Source organism: Hyperolius riggenbachi, chromosome 6 (assembly GCF_040937935.1).
Source record: "Hyperolius riggenbachi isolate aHypRig1 chromosome 6, aHypRig1.pri, whole genome shotgun sequence".
Lineage (NCBI taxonomy): Eukaryota > Metazoa > Chordata > Amphibia > Anura > Hyperoliidae > Hyperolius > Hyperolius riggenbachi.
The window spans coordinates 275946261-275960614 of record NC_090651.1 but is presented as its reverse complement, the minus strand read 5'-3'; positions in this window follow the sequence as shown (position 1 = coordinate 275960614).

Genomic DNA, 14354 nt, shown 5'->3' with positions numbered 1-14354 from the left:
TGGCTGAGGCTGAACTCTGACAAAACAGAGGTGTTGGTGGTAGGTGGTCCACACATGATGGATAAAGTTCAAAAAGCTCACCACCTCAAACTAGCAATTGGGGGAGATACTGTACAGTATAAAGACTCTGTGCGAAACCTTGGGGTGATCCTGGATGGAAATCTAAAACTCAGACAGCAGGTATCAGCTGTTGTCAAGTCTTCCTTCTTCCATCTAAGAAATATAGCGAAAATCAAACACCTTATCCCAGCTGAAGACCTACCTGCCCTGGTTCACGCATTTGTATCCTCCCGCCTAGACTACTGCAACGCCCTGTTAATCGGATCTACAGATAAGGTTCTGCGCCCCTTACAGCTAGTACAGAATGCTGCAGCCAGACTCCTAGCCAATGCCCCCCGCAGCTTACACATCACCCCAGTACTGCAAACTCTTCACTGGTTGCCAGTAAAATGGAGAATCAATTTTAAGATCTGCCTGCTGACATTCAAGGCTCTACACCACATGGGACCCAAATACATAGCGGATCTATTGGAACTTTATGCCCCTCCACGCACCCTCCGCTCTGCCAACAAGATGAAGCTGGTTATTCCCAGGATACACTTAACATTTGGTGCTCGGGCCTTTTCCTATGCAGCCCCTACTCTATGGAACTCACTTCCACAATCAGTACGAGAGGCTCCTTCTCTGGACAGCTTTAAAAAAAGGCTAAAAACTCACCTCTTTTCCCTAGCCTTTGAGACTGCATAATGCAGGGTCACAGCGCTTTGAGTCCCCAGGGAGAAAAGCGCTATATAAATATTATTGTTATTGTTATTGTTATTGTTACATATTTTCTGCAGATAGATGGTTCGATAGATAATTTCCGACATGTCCGATCTTATTTTCGATTGTGTTTATGATCTCATACGAGTGAATGGAAATCAATAAGTAAAGATAAGAGAATCCAGCGGGAAATCGATTGGAAAAACGAATTGAAAATCGTTCAGACCGAAAATCGACAGAAAAAAACGCATTGTGTATTCCCAGCATTAGAAGTTCTTCACCACACATTTGTTTGTTATTTTATCTCCAGTCCCCTGCTATAGATACAATAATGCTGTTATTTCATCTAACGCCCACTTTTTGTGAATTATGATCTTTGACCATCACACGCCAATGCTATCTGACCTTCACTACTAGACACAGACACACCGGAGCGTGTTTGCTAACACAGATTCAGTGAAAACTGGAGCAATAGAGGTGCAGGCAGCTGCCTGGAGCAACCAGTCAGATAGCTTGTTTCATCCAGCAGCTGAACCATGATTGGCTGCATTGTTTAACTGCTCCAGTATACTTTACTGCAGTGTTGATAACTTAGCCCTTCGGACAATTACTGACTGACAAACACTGACAGATTTAGCTTGACTCACACAGACCAACATTCATAGAGGCTGATTCATCAAGATGAGAAAAAAAAAACTGGAAGAATCAATCAGTTTTCAGCTGTTAAATGCAGGAAAGGCTCTGAATGGCTGCTCAGGCTCCCTGCCTCACTTTTGTTCCAGTATTCTTTCTTTCCTGATAAATGAGCCCAACTGACTGTAGATATATAGGGAAAGTTAGAGGCCATTCACAGGTAGGGCAGTAGTTTAGAGAGTAGGACTAGATCAGGACACACACACAAACACACGATACCTATACACACACACACACACACACACACACACACACACACACCATACACACACACACACACACACACACACACACACACCATACACACACACACACCATACACACACACACACACACACACACACACACACACACACACACACAGAATAAGGCATAAGCGGTGATGATGACTAACATCAGTTAGTACAGGTTAGCAATAGTGTAGAGTAGGTCCTTCCCTAAGAGAGCCTGCCTTGTCCCTGGTGGGCAGGCTCATGTTTTTTTGGCCAAACATGCATGATTAAATTATCCGATTGGGTAATGGCAGACACACACAGCCAGATTTGATTGTTAAGTCCAAATGAAGTTAATCTCTGCGCTCTTCCTCTTCCACAGACATGATACACTGAAGCAGTAAATAGGCCCCTTGCGGGTACAGACTCACCAGATCCAAAGGTCTAATTGACTGAGTCTCGCATTCGGGGGGGGGGGGCTCTGGGGTTACAAGCCCCCGCCTCACTGGCTCTCAGGTGTCGTCTCCTGCTTTGTCCATCTCATATGTTCTCCAGGCTGTGGACTATGAATGTTAGCACATAAGAGTGCCCATAGTTTTAAGTCTAAGGAACTTCTTTTAACTCTTTTTAATTTTGGAATTGCATTTACATTAGAATACAAATAACTGTGAGCGCTGAATGTAAATTTATTGGATATTGATTGTTAAGTCATCAAAATTGTCCAATATTGCTCATTTTTTGGGAAATATAATCATCCATACATTTATGCAATATATGTGGGGGGTTGCGCAAAATGCATACCTTGCTTTTATACATGCATCACTTACAGTAAATTGCTTGGAAAAAAGGCAATGCAAGTGGTATGTATATAGATAGTTATGTAACTTGTTTAACTCGCTATTTAAATTGAAAATGGAGAAAATGCCAGTAAACTTAATGGCCTCAATTCACTAAGCTTTATCAAAAACTTTATCGAACGTTTGATAATTTACCTCGTGGGTAAAATCCAATTTTGAATTCACTAAGGTGTTATAGATTTATTGAACGTTTTATCAATAAAACATTTGACAAATCTATAACACCTTAGTGAATTCAAAATTAGATTTTACCCACGAGGTAAATTATCAAACGTTTGATAAAGTGTTTGATAAAGCTTAGTGAATTGAGGCCAATGTGTGCTGTCTGCACATGTTAGGTTTACTTTTGCTTGTGAATATAACTCACTATTTGTAAGTGCTCCATTACGCTCACATGTACTTGGAACTTATTTTAGTTTCAAAGGTTTTTATTGAGTAGAAAACAAAATGGCAAGCATACAAAATATGCCAAACAATGGCTAAAAGTAACAACCGTGGGTTAGCATCCCACTCATGAAATAAATATGCTTAGTCATAAATCATGGTCAATGGACACATCCCAGGGTGGCCTACTAAAATAATAGACATCATAAACATTCAACAGGTGTATGCACAACAAATAAACATTGCTTCACTAAAGTTTAAAGGACACAATCAATAGTAAAAAGAGGACCACAAAGCAGACTTGATATCTTAAAAGAAAGCGGAGATGGAGGTCATTTATCAGTAGAGAGATCTTGGGCCTTATTCAATTCCTTTTTCTCCAAGGAAATAATTTTTCATCTTCTGTTTAACATAACTTTTCAGCACAATGCAATTGAAAAAGTATCAAGAATGAGATGTAATGTCAAAATCATTCTAAGCTTGTTGGTGGCTTAAAGGCCATTTTATTGACAGGACATCAAAATATAACGTAAGAGAAAACTTAGAAGAAAAAGTGAATTGCATATGGTCCCTCGATTCAAAATGGAATATAAATAGGACAGCATTAGAGATGGCCCGAACGGTTCCCGGGCGAACGGTTCTCGGCAAACTTCCGGGGTTCGCGATCGTGGAGAACTGCGAACTTTTCTGGAAGTTTGATTCGCCCCCATAGTACATCATTAGGGTCAACTTTGACCCTCTACATCCTAGGTTCTCAACATGTGGTACGCGTACCCCAGGGGGTACTTCTGATGGTTCCAGGGGGTACTCGGGCTTGATATATTTAACCAAGAACAACACATTTTGAGTTTTAGAAAATTATGATTCTTATTTAAACAACACCAAATTAGTGTTTTGGCTAATTAAACACAATAGTAAATGCTTGGAAATTGTTTAGAACCAATTATCATGTACTACAATTAAATATATATGTGTCAAGGGGTACTTGTGATGTTCACTATGCTAGGGGGTACTTGGTGAGTACAGGGTTTTAAAAGGGGTACATACCAATAAAATGTTGAGAAACACTGCTCTACATCGCAGTCAGCAGGCACATTGTATCCAATCAGTCTACACTCCCTCCTGGAGGCCCCCCCCCCCTTATAAAATGTTAGGCAGTGTCAGGCATTGGACTCACTCGTGTGCCTGCATTAATTAGAGAAGGGAGAGCTGCTGCAGACTCTCATAGGGAAAGCTTAGTTAGGCTCTTGTAGGCTTGTTAGCTTGCTCCTTGCTGATTCTTATTGCTAAAAAAGCACCCCTCAACAGCTCTTTTGAGAGCTAATCTTGTTCTTGTGATCTATTTTTTTGTGTGTGTGTGGCCCACTTGCATTATATTTATATACAGCCCTGTCAGTCAGTCGCAGCAGACCTTTGGCCCCTAAATTCCTACTGTGCCACTGCCAGGCCCAGCACATTCAGTGACTACCTGTGTGTATGACAGGCAGCTGCATATTTGTAATCCCAATCACTGCACCTGTTCACTGTTTAGTCCACCTACCTACCTACCTACCTACCTACGTGAGCGCACGCATTGTTACTACCACCAGTCATTGCACCTGTACACGGTACGTGTGTGTGTGACAAGTGCACATTTGTAATACCCAGCAGAACTGCATATACCTACCTACCTGTTGTTCAGTGCACCCACCTGCTGATGTGAGCGCACGCAGTGTGATATTTAATACCATCAGTCACTATACCTGTTCACGGTACGTGTGTGTGACAGGTGCACATTTGTAATACCCAGCAGCACTGCATATACTTACCTGTTGTTCAGTGCACCCACCTACCTACGTGAGCGCATGCAGTGTGCTATTTAATACCACCAGTCACTGTACCTGTTCACGGTACGTGTGTGTGACAGGTGCAAATATGTAATACCCATCACTGCATATACCTACCTGTTGTTCAGTGCACCCACCTACCTACTTGAGCGCACACAGTGTGATATACCACTCCGTGCATACTTGTTAACTGCACCTGTGAGGCTGCACATTGTATTAGTCAAGTCAGTGCATACCTTTCACTTCATTCCCCCCCCCTTCCCGATATAGAAAAAACAGGTAGAGGCAGAGGCAGACCCAGAGGAAGGCCACTCGGCAGGTCTCTTCGAGATCTAGCTGATGTGATTTTGTGCGGCCCTGGACCAAAGTACAGTGCTCAGAAGAAGGCACGTCCCATCAACTCCCAAGATTGTCAGGACGTGGTTGACTATTTAACACAGAACACCTCCTCTTCCGCAGCCACCAGCGCTACTACTAGCTCCACTTACGTTCCATTTGACACTTCGCAGGAGTTATTTGGTGGGGAATTAACTGATTCGCAGCAACTGTTACAACAAGATGAAGGCGCTAAGCAAGTTACACCACCTCATATGTCTGAGTTAGGCGACACTATGGACGTAAGGTGTGAGGAGGAGGATGATGAAGTACCTGCTGTTGGTGCAGTTTATGAGGTGTCTGAGGCAAGCAAATCTGGGTAGGATGATTATGATGATGACGATGATATGGATGTCACGTGGGATCCTAAGAGACAAGATGACCAAGGGGACAGTTCAGAGGGAGAGTCAGAGAGGTGTAGGAGAAGACGAGTTCCTGAAAGAAGCAGGGGGTGCTCGTCATCAGAAACAGCTGGTGGCAGTGTCCGGCGCAATGTATCACCACCTATGGACAGCCAGCCAACATGCCCTTCAACGTCAGCTGCTGACGCCACCATAGTGCCATCACCCGAGGGGTGCTCAGCGGTTTGGAAATTTTTAAGTGTGTCTGCCTTAGATCAGAGCAATGCCATCTGTTCTCTCTGCCTTCAAAAATTGATCCGTGGAAAGGCCAATGCCCACGTAAGGACAACTGCCTTATGAAGGCACATGCAGAAAAGGCACAAACTGCAATGGGAAGAGCACCAGAGGAAAAGCAGCACACAAAAGAAAAGCCACCCTCCTTCTCCTCTTCCTCCTTCAGGTGCAGCATCTTCAGCCGCTTTCTCCCTTGCTCCTTCACAATCAAAGCCACCCTTCTCCACTCCGCCTCTCACCTTGAGCGGTTCCTGCTCCTCTGCCCACAGCAGCAGTCAGGGGTCCGTGAGGGAAATCTTTGAGCAGAAAAAGCCAATTTCTGCCAGTCACCCCCTTGCCCGGCGTCTGACAGCTGGCTTGGCAGAACTGTTAGCTCGCCAGCTGTTACCACACTAGCTGGTGGACTCTGAGGCCTTCCATAAATTTGTGGCCATTGGGACTCTGCAGTGAAAAATACCAGGCCGCAATTATTTCTCTAAAAAGGCGAAACCCTAACTGTACCATGAAGTTGAGAGGCAAGTGGTGTAATCTCTGGCACACAGCGTTGGGTCATGGGTCCATTTGACCACGGATGCCTGGTCTGCCAAGCACGGTAAGGGCAGGTACATTACTTACACAGCCCATTGGGTCAACCTGGTGACCACTGACAAGCAGGGAGTACGTGGCTGTGCAGCGAACCTACTTGTGACACCTCCACGGCTTGCAGGCAGGCCTGCTGCCACCTCATCTCCTCTGAGTGGCAGTTCAACTCTACTGGTGCTGCGATCTCCTCTCCAGCTACACAGCCCCAGCTTCCCAGGGCCTATGCTGCATGCCAGGTACGACGGTTTACGACGCCATCTTAGACATGTCTTGCCTCAAAGCGGAGAGTCACACTGGAGCAGCTCTCCTGGCTTCTCTGAACAAACAGGTGGATCAGTGGCTGACCCCGCTCCAACTGGAGATTGGCAACGTGGTGTGTGACAATGGCAGCAATCTAATTTCGGCTTTGAATTTGGGAAAGTTGAGACATGTACCCTGCATGGCACATGTGCTCAATCTCGTAATTCAGAGATTTGTGTCTAAGTACCCAGGCTTACAGGACATCCTAAAGCAGTTCAGGAAGGTGTGTGGGCATTTCAGGCGGTCTTAAACGGCCATGGCACGCTTTGTCGATATTCAGAGGAGAAACAACTTGCCAGTGAGAAGTTTGATTTGCAATAGCCCAACTCGCTTGAATTCGACCCTCCTGATGTTCGACCACCTGCTACAACAGGAGAAAGCCATCAAACAGTATCTCTACAACTACAGTCAAAGGACACAGTCTGGGGAGATGGGGATGTTCTGGCCGAAGTACTGGACACTGATGTGAAATGCCTGCAGGCTCATGTGGCCGTTTGAGGAGGTGACAAACCTGGTGAGTCGCAGTGAAGGTGCCATCAGCGACTTGATCCCATATGCCGTCTTCATGGAGCGTGTCATGCGTAGAGTGGTGCATCAAGCTATGGAGGAGCGTGAACAGGAACAGTGTATGTAAAAATAGAATCGAGAGCCCAATATAGTGTAGTAAGTATTGACAATTGGGTAAATGAAACGAGTATAATATATACTCACAAACCAGGGTTACCTCCAAGTAACCACTGTACAGGCAGGTGAGGAGATTAGCATGTCCTCCCTCAGGATTAAGAAGTCTCTTTCTGTAGACAGGAGAAAGAAAGGGGTATCCCCCTCCTCCAGGGGTGGATATAAATTATAACGTAATGAAGAACAGAGGCGCCAACAGGATAAAATCCATTCTTAAAACTTTTAAAATTGCTTAGGAGGCAGTGGAGGACTTACCCCCCACAAGCAGGCACAAAAACTGTGTATTTAAAACAATCAAATTTAGACTCCAGGGTTTTTTTGCAACGCGTTTCGCATTGATTTTATCCTGTTGGCGCCTCTGTTCTTCATTACGTTATAAGTGAACAGGAACAGGAGGAAGAGTTGTGGGATCAATTCTCAGCAGAAGCAGATGATTCCTCAACACCTGCGGCAGCACAGAGTGGGGAGGAGGAGGAAGAGTCGTTTGGGGAAGAGGAGTCAGATGATGAGGAAGGTGTTGTTTTGGAGGAGGAGGATGAGGCGGAAGAACAACCAAAGCAGGTGTCGCAGGGTCTTGTGCTGCTCAACTTTCACGTGGTATTGTTAGTGGCTGGGGGGAGGAGGAGAACTTAGCTGACATCACAGAGGAAGAGCAAGAGGAGATGGATAGTACGTCTGCATCCAACTTTGTGCAGATGGCGTCTTTCATGCTGTCTGTCCAGCCTATTGAGGGACCCCCGTATAAAAAAACTCAAGGGGAATGAGCTGTACTGGGTGGCCATGCTACTAGACCCTCGGTATAGGCACAAAGTGGCGGAGATGTTTCCAAATCACCAGAAGGCAGAAAGGATGCAGCACTTGCAGAACAAGCTGGCAACTATGCTTTACAATGCGTTTAAGGGTGATGTCACAGCACAACACAATAAAGGTACCACTGCCAGTAAACTTCCTCCCATGTCCACGCAGGCAAGGACAGGACGCTCCAGCGATCTCATGATGATGTCGGACATGCAGACATTCTTTAGTCCAACGCCTCGCCTTAGCCCTTCCAGATCCAACCTCCACCAACGCCTGGACCGGCAGGTAGCCAACTACCTGGCCTTAAGTGTGGATGTAGACACTGTGAGCAGCGATGAACCCTTGGACTACTGGGTGCGCTGTCCCAATTTGCCATACAACTTCTGTCTTGCCCTGCCTCAAGAGTCCTGTCAGAAAGGACCTTCAGTGCAGCTGGAGGCATTGTCACTGAGAAGAGAAATCGCCTAAGTAACAAAAGTGTTCAGTACCTCACCTTTATCAAAATGAATGAGGCATGGATCCCGGAGGGCTACTGCCCGCCCGAAGACTAAGTCAGTCCCCACACACAGCATCTCTGCCTGCACGCTGTGTGACTGCCTGCCCCAAGACTAAGTCGCTCCCCACACAGCACCTCTGCCCGCAGGCCGCTTGACTGCCTTCTCCGCCACCACCAACAGGGTCCAGGACTCCAGGTGCAAGTAATTAACTTTTTTTACTCCTCTTGGCCTCGTAAGTCCTTTAAGGCCGCTGTGAGCAGCGGCCGCTATAATAATTTTTCTGGTGTGTGTACATGCCTGCATAATTTTTCTGGCTGCACTGCAGCTGCAACAACAAAACAAAAGGCATGTACATGTGCCAATTCCCCTTTGTGATTATTACCTTGCCACAGTGAAGGGGCTTGCGTATCACAATGAAGCAATGACCACCGGCTATCTGAGTGTTTTGGGGGAGAGGCACACCCAAGATAATAAGGTCGTTGCTTCATTGAGGACAGACCAAATTTGATCAGCTGGACAGTCACTGTTGTTCTATCATTGAGCTACCACAGCCCGGCGACCATATGGGCTTGAAAACCGCCACAGCCTGCACTCTCGCAATGGTGCGCACCAGTCCAGCACGGCCGTCACTACACAAACAGCTGTTTGCGGTGCGTTACACAGTGAGTTTGGTGTGTCAGTGTGAAGCAGTACTCTAATTACACGCCTTGATTGATGTATACACATGCAAGATGTTTTAAAGCACTTTAGGCCTGCAATTTAGCATTCAATGTGATTTCTGCCCTTAAAACGCTGCTTTGCATCCAATCCAGATTTTTCCCCGGGACTTTTGGCGTTAATCTGACTCCGCTATGCCCCCCTCCAGGTGTTAGACCCCTTGAAACATCTTTTCCATCACTTTTCTGGCCAGCATAAGTGTTTCTAGTTTTCAAAGTTCGCCTCCCCATTGAAGTCTATTGCGGTTTGCGAAAGTTCGCGCAAACTGAATTTATGTGGACATTCGCGAACCCGGTTTGCGAACCGAAAATCGGAGGTTCAGGCCATCTCTACTAGAGTGCACCAAAACCCACAATAATATACTTTCCATTACAAAAAGTATCCATCACTAATATCAGTGTTACTGCTGTAATATAAAATAAAACCAAGGAAAGGGTATGATCTTACTTAAATAGCAGTAATCTGTGCGTCCTGATATATACTGTGTGTATATACAGTACAGACCAAAAGTTTGGACACACCTTCTCAATCAAAGAGTTTTCTTTATTTTCATTACTATGAACATTGTAGATTCACACTGAAGGCATCCAAACTATGAATTAACACGCTGAAGTATAGTACATAACCAAAAAGTGTGAAACCGCTGAAAATATGTCATATTCTAGGTTCTTCAAAGTAGCCACCTTTTGCTTTGATTACTGCTTTGCATACTCTTGGCACTCTCTTGATAAGCTTCAAGAGGTAGTCACCTGAAATGGTCTTCCAACTGTCTTGAAGGAGTTCCCAGAGATGTTTAGCACTTGTTGGCCCTTTTGCCTTCACTCTGCAGTCCAGCTCTCCCCAAACCATCTTGATTGGGTTCAGGTCTGGTGACTGTGGAGGCCAGGTCATCCCATCACTTTCCTTCCTGGTCAAATAGCCCTTACACAGCCTGGAGGTGCGTTTGGGGTCATTGTCCTGTTGAAAAATAAATGGTGGTCCAACTAAACGGAAACCGGATGGAATAGCATGCCACTGCAAGATGCTGTGGGAGCCATGCTGGTTCAGTATGCTTTCAATTTTTAATAAATCCAGAACAGCGTCACCAGCAAAGAACCCCCACACCATCACACCTCCTCCTCCAATCTTCACGGTGGGAATTAGGCATGTAGAGACCATCCGTTTACCTTTTCTGTGTCGCACAAAGACGCAGTGGTTAGAACCAAAAATCTCACATTTGGACTCATCAGACCAAAGCACAGATTTCCACTGGTCTAATGTCCATTCCTTGTGTTATTTAGCCCAAACAAATCTCTTCTGCTTGTTGCCTGTCCTTAGCAGTGGTTTCCTAGCAGATATTCTACCATGAAGGCCTGATTCACACAGTCTCCTCTTAACAGTTGTTCTAGAGATGTGTCTGCTGCTAGAACTCTGTGTGGCATTGATCTGGTCTCTGATATGAGCTGCTGTTAATCTGCGATTTCTGAGGCTGGTGACTCGGATGAACTTATCCTCCGCAGCAGAGGTGACTCTTGGTCTTTCTTTCCTGGGGGCGGTCCGCATGTGAGCCAGTTTCTATGTAGCGTTTGATGGTTTTTGAGACTGCACTTGGGTTATACTTTCAAAGTTTTCCCAATTTTTCGGTCTGACCAGTGGCGGACATACGGCCGTGCAGGCCGTGCCGCCGCACGAGGGCCCCTGAAGTTCCGCTTTCTTCAGGGGCCCATTAAGTTTTTTTTTTTTTATATATATATATATTTTTTTTTTTTATTATTTATTCCCCCGGGGGGCCCCGACTCCTATCCTCCCTCCCTCCCTCACCTCGGGGGGCCCCCCTCCCGGTATGCGCGGCGAGCAGCAAATCCGGGTCTCCAGGCAGACGCTAAAGGGCTCAGCCGGCAGCCGCTTGGTCTCCAATATGTCGACAGAGTTGGCGACATATTGGAGACCAAGCGGCTGGGCCTCTAGCGTCTGCCTGGAGCCCTGAAGACTTCCTGCATTTGCCGCTCGCTCGCTCTCCCGCCGCGCATATCGGGAGGGGGGCCCTCCGAGGTGAGGAAGGGAGGGAGGGAGGGAGGATGGGAGTCGGGCCCCCCACCCGGATACTCAAAGGGCTACCTGCCTACCCACCCGGCTTCCTTCCTACCTACCCACCCGGCTACCTAGCCACCCACCAGGCTTCCTACCTACCTACCCACCCGGCTACCTAACCACCCACCTGGCTTCCTACCTACCTACCCACCCGGCTACCTACCCACCCACCCGGCTACCTAACCACCTACCCACCCGGCTACCTACCTACCCACCCGGCTACCTACCCATCCACCAGGCTTCCTACCTACCTACCTACCCACCCGGCTACCTAACCACCCACCAGGCTTCCTACCTACCTACCCACCCGGCTACCTACCTAACCACCCACCTGGCTACCTACCTACCCACCCGGCTACCTACCTACCCACCCACCCGGCTACCTACCCACCCACCCGGCTACCTACCTAACCACCCACCCGGCTACCTACCCACCCACCAGGCTACCTACCCACCCGGCTACCTACCCACCCACCAGGCTTCCTACCTACCCACCCGGCTACCTACCCACCCACCAGGCTTCCTACCTACCTACCTACCCACCCACCCGGCTACCTAACCACCCACCAGGCTTCCTACCTACCTACCCACTCGACTACCTACCTAACCTCCCACCTGGCTACCTACCTACCCACCCGGCTACCTACCTAACCACCCACCCGGCTACCTACCCACCCACCAGGCTACCTACCCACCCGGCTACCTACCTACCTACCTACCCTGCTACCTAACCCCCCACCAGGCTTCCTACCTACCTACCCACCAGGCTACCTAACCACCCACCTGGCTTCCTACCTACCTACCCACCCGGCTACCTACCCACCCACCCGGCTACCTAACCACCTACCCACCCGGCTACCTACCTACCCACCCGGCTACCTACCCACCCACCAGGCTTCCTTCCTACCTACCTACCCACCCGGCTACCTAACCACCCACCAGGCTTCCTACCTACCTACCCACCTGGCTACCTACCTAACCACCCACCTGGCTACCTACCTACCCACCCGGCTACCTACCTACCCACCCACCCGGCTACCTACCCACCCGGCTACCTACCCACCCGGCTACCTACCTACCTACCCACCCGGCTACCTAACCACCTACCCACCCGGCTACCTACCCACCCACCAGGCTTCCTACCTACCCACCCGGCTACCTACCCACCCACCAGGCTTCCTACCTACCTACCTACCCACCGACTCGGCTACCTAACCACCCACCAGGCTTCCTACCTACCTACCCACCCGGCTACCTACTTAACCACCCACCTGGCTACCTACCTACCCACCCGGCTACCTACCTAACCACCCACCCAGCTACCTACCCACCCACCAGGCTACCTACCCACCCGGCTACCTAACCACCCACCAGGCTTCCTACCTACCCACCCGGCTACCTACCCACCCACCAGGCTTCCTACCTACCTACCCACCCGGCTACCTACCTAACCACCCACTTGGCTACCTACCTACCCACCCGGCTACCTGCCTACCCACCCACCCGGCTACCTACCCACCCACCAGGCTACCTACCCACCCGGCTACCTACCCACCCACCCAGCTACCTAACCACCCACCAGGCTTCCTACCTACTCACCCGGCTACCTACCCACCCACCAGGCTTCCTACCTACCTACCTACCCACCCACCCGGCTACCTAACCACCCACCAGGCTTCCTACCTACCTACCCACTCGACTACCTACCTAACCTCCCACCTGGCTACCTACCTACCCACCCGGCTACCTACCTAACCACCCACCCGGCTACCTACCCACCCACCAGGCTACCTACCCACCCGGCTACCTACCTACCTACCTACCCTGCTACCTAACCCCCCACCAGGCTTCCTACCTACCTACCCACCAGGCTACCTAACCACCCACCTGGCTTCCTACCTACCTACCCACCCGGCTACCTACCCACCCACCCGGCTACCTAACCACCTACCCACCCGGCTACCTACCTACCCACCCGGCTACCTACCCACCCACCAGGCTTCCTTCCTACCTACCTACCCACCCGGCTACCTAACCACCTACCCACCCGGCTACCTACCCACCCACCAGGCTTCCTACCTACCCACCCGGCTACCTACCCACCCACCAGGCTTCCTACCTACCTACCTACCCACCGACTCGGCTACCTAACCACCCACCAGGCTTCCTACCTACCTACCCACCCGGCTACCTACTTAACCACCCACCTGGCTACCTACCTACCCACCCGGCTACCTACCTAACCACCCACCCAGCTACCTACCCACCCACCAGGCTACCTACCCACCCGGCTACCTAACCACCCACCAGGCTTCCTACCTACCCACCCGGCTACCTACCCACCCACCAGGCTTCCTACCTACCTACCCACCCGGCTACCTACCTAACCACCCACTTGGCTACCTACCTACCCACCCGGCTACCTGCCTACCCACCCACCCGGCTACCTACCCACCCACCAGGCTACCTACCCACCCGGCTACCTACCCACCCACCCAGCTACCTAACCACCCACCAGGCTTCCTACCTACTCACCCGGCTACCTACCCACCCACCAGGCTTCCTACCTACCTACCCACCCGGCTACCTACCTAACCACCCACTTGGCTACCTACCTACCCACCCAGCTACCTACCTACCCACCCACCCGGCTACCTACCCACCCACCAGGCTACCTACCCACCCGGCTACCTACCTACCCATCCGGCTACCTAACCACCCACCAGGCTTCCTACCTACCCACCCGGCTACCTACCCACCCACCAGGCTTCCTACCTACCTACCCACCCGGCTACCTACCTAACCACCCACCCGGCTACCTACCTACCCACCCAGCTACCTACCTAACCACCCACCCGGCTACCTACCGGGCTAGTTACCAACCCACCCACCAGGCTACCTACCCACCCACCAGGCTACCTACCTAAAGGCTACCTACCTACCCACCCACCAGGCTACCTACCTA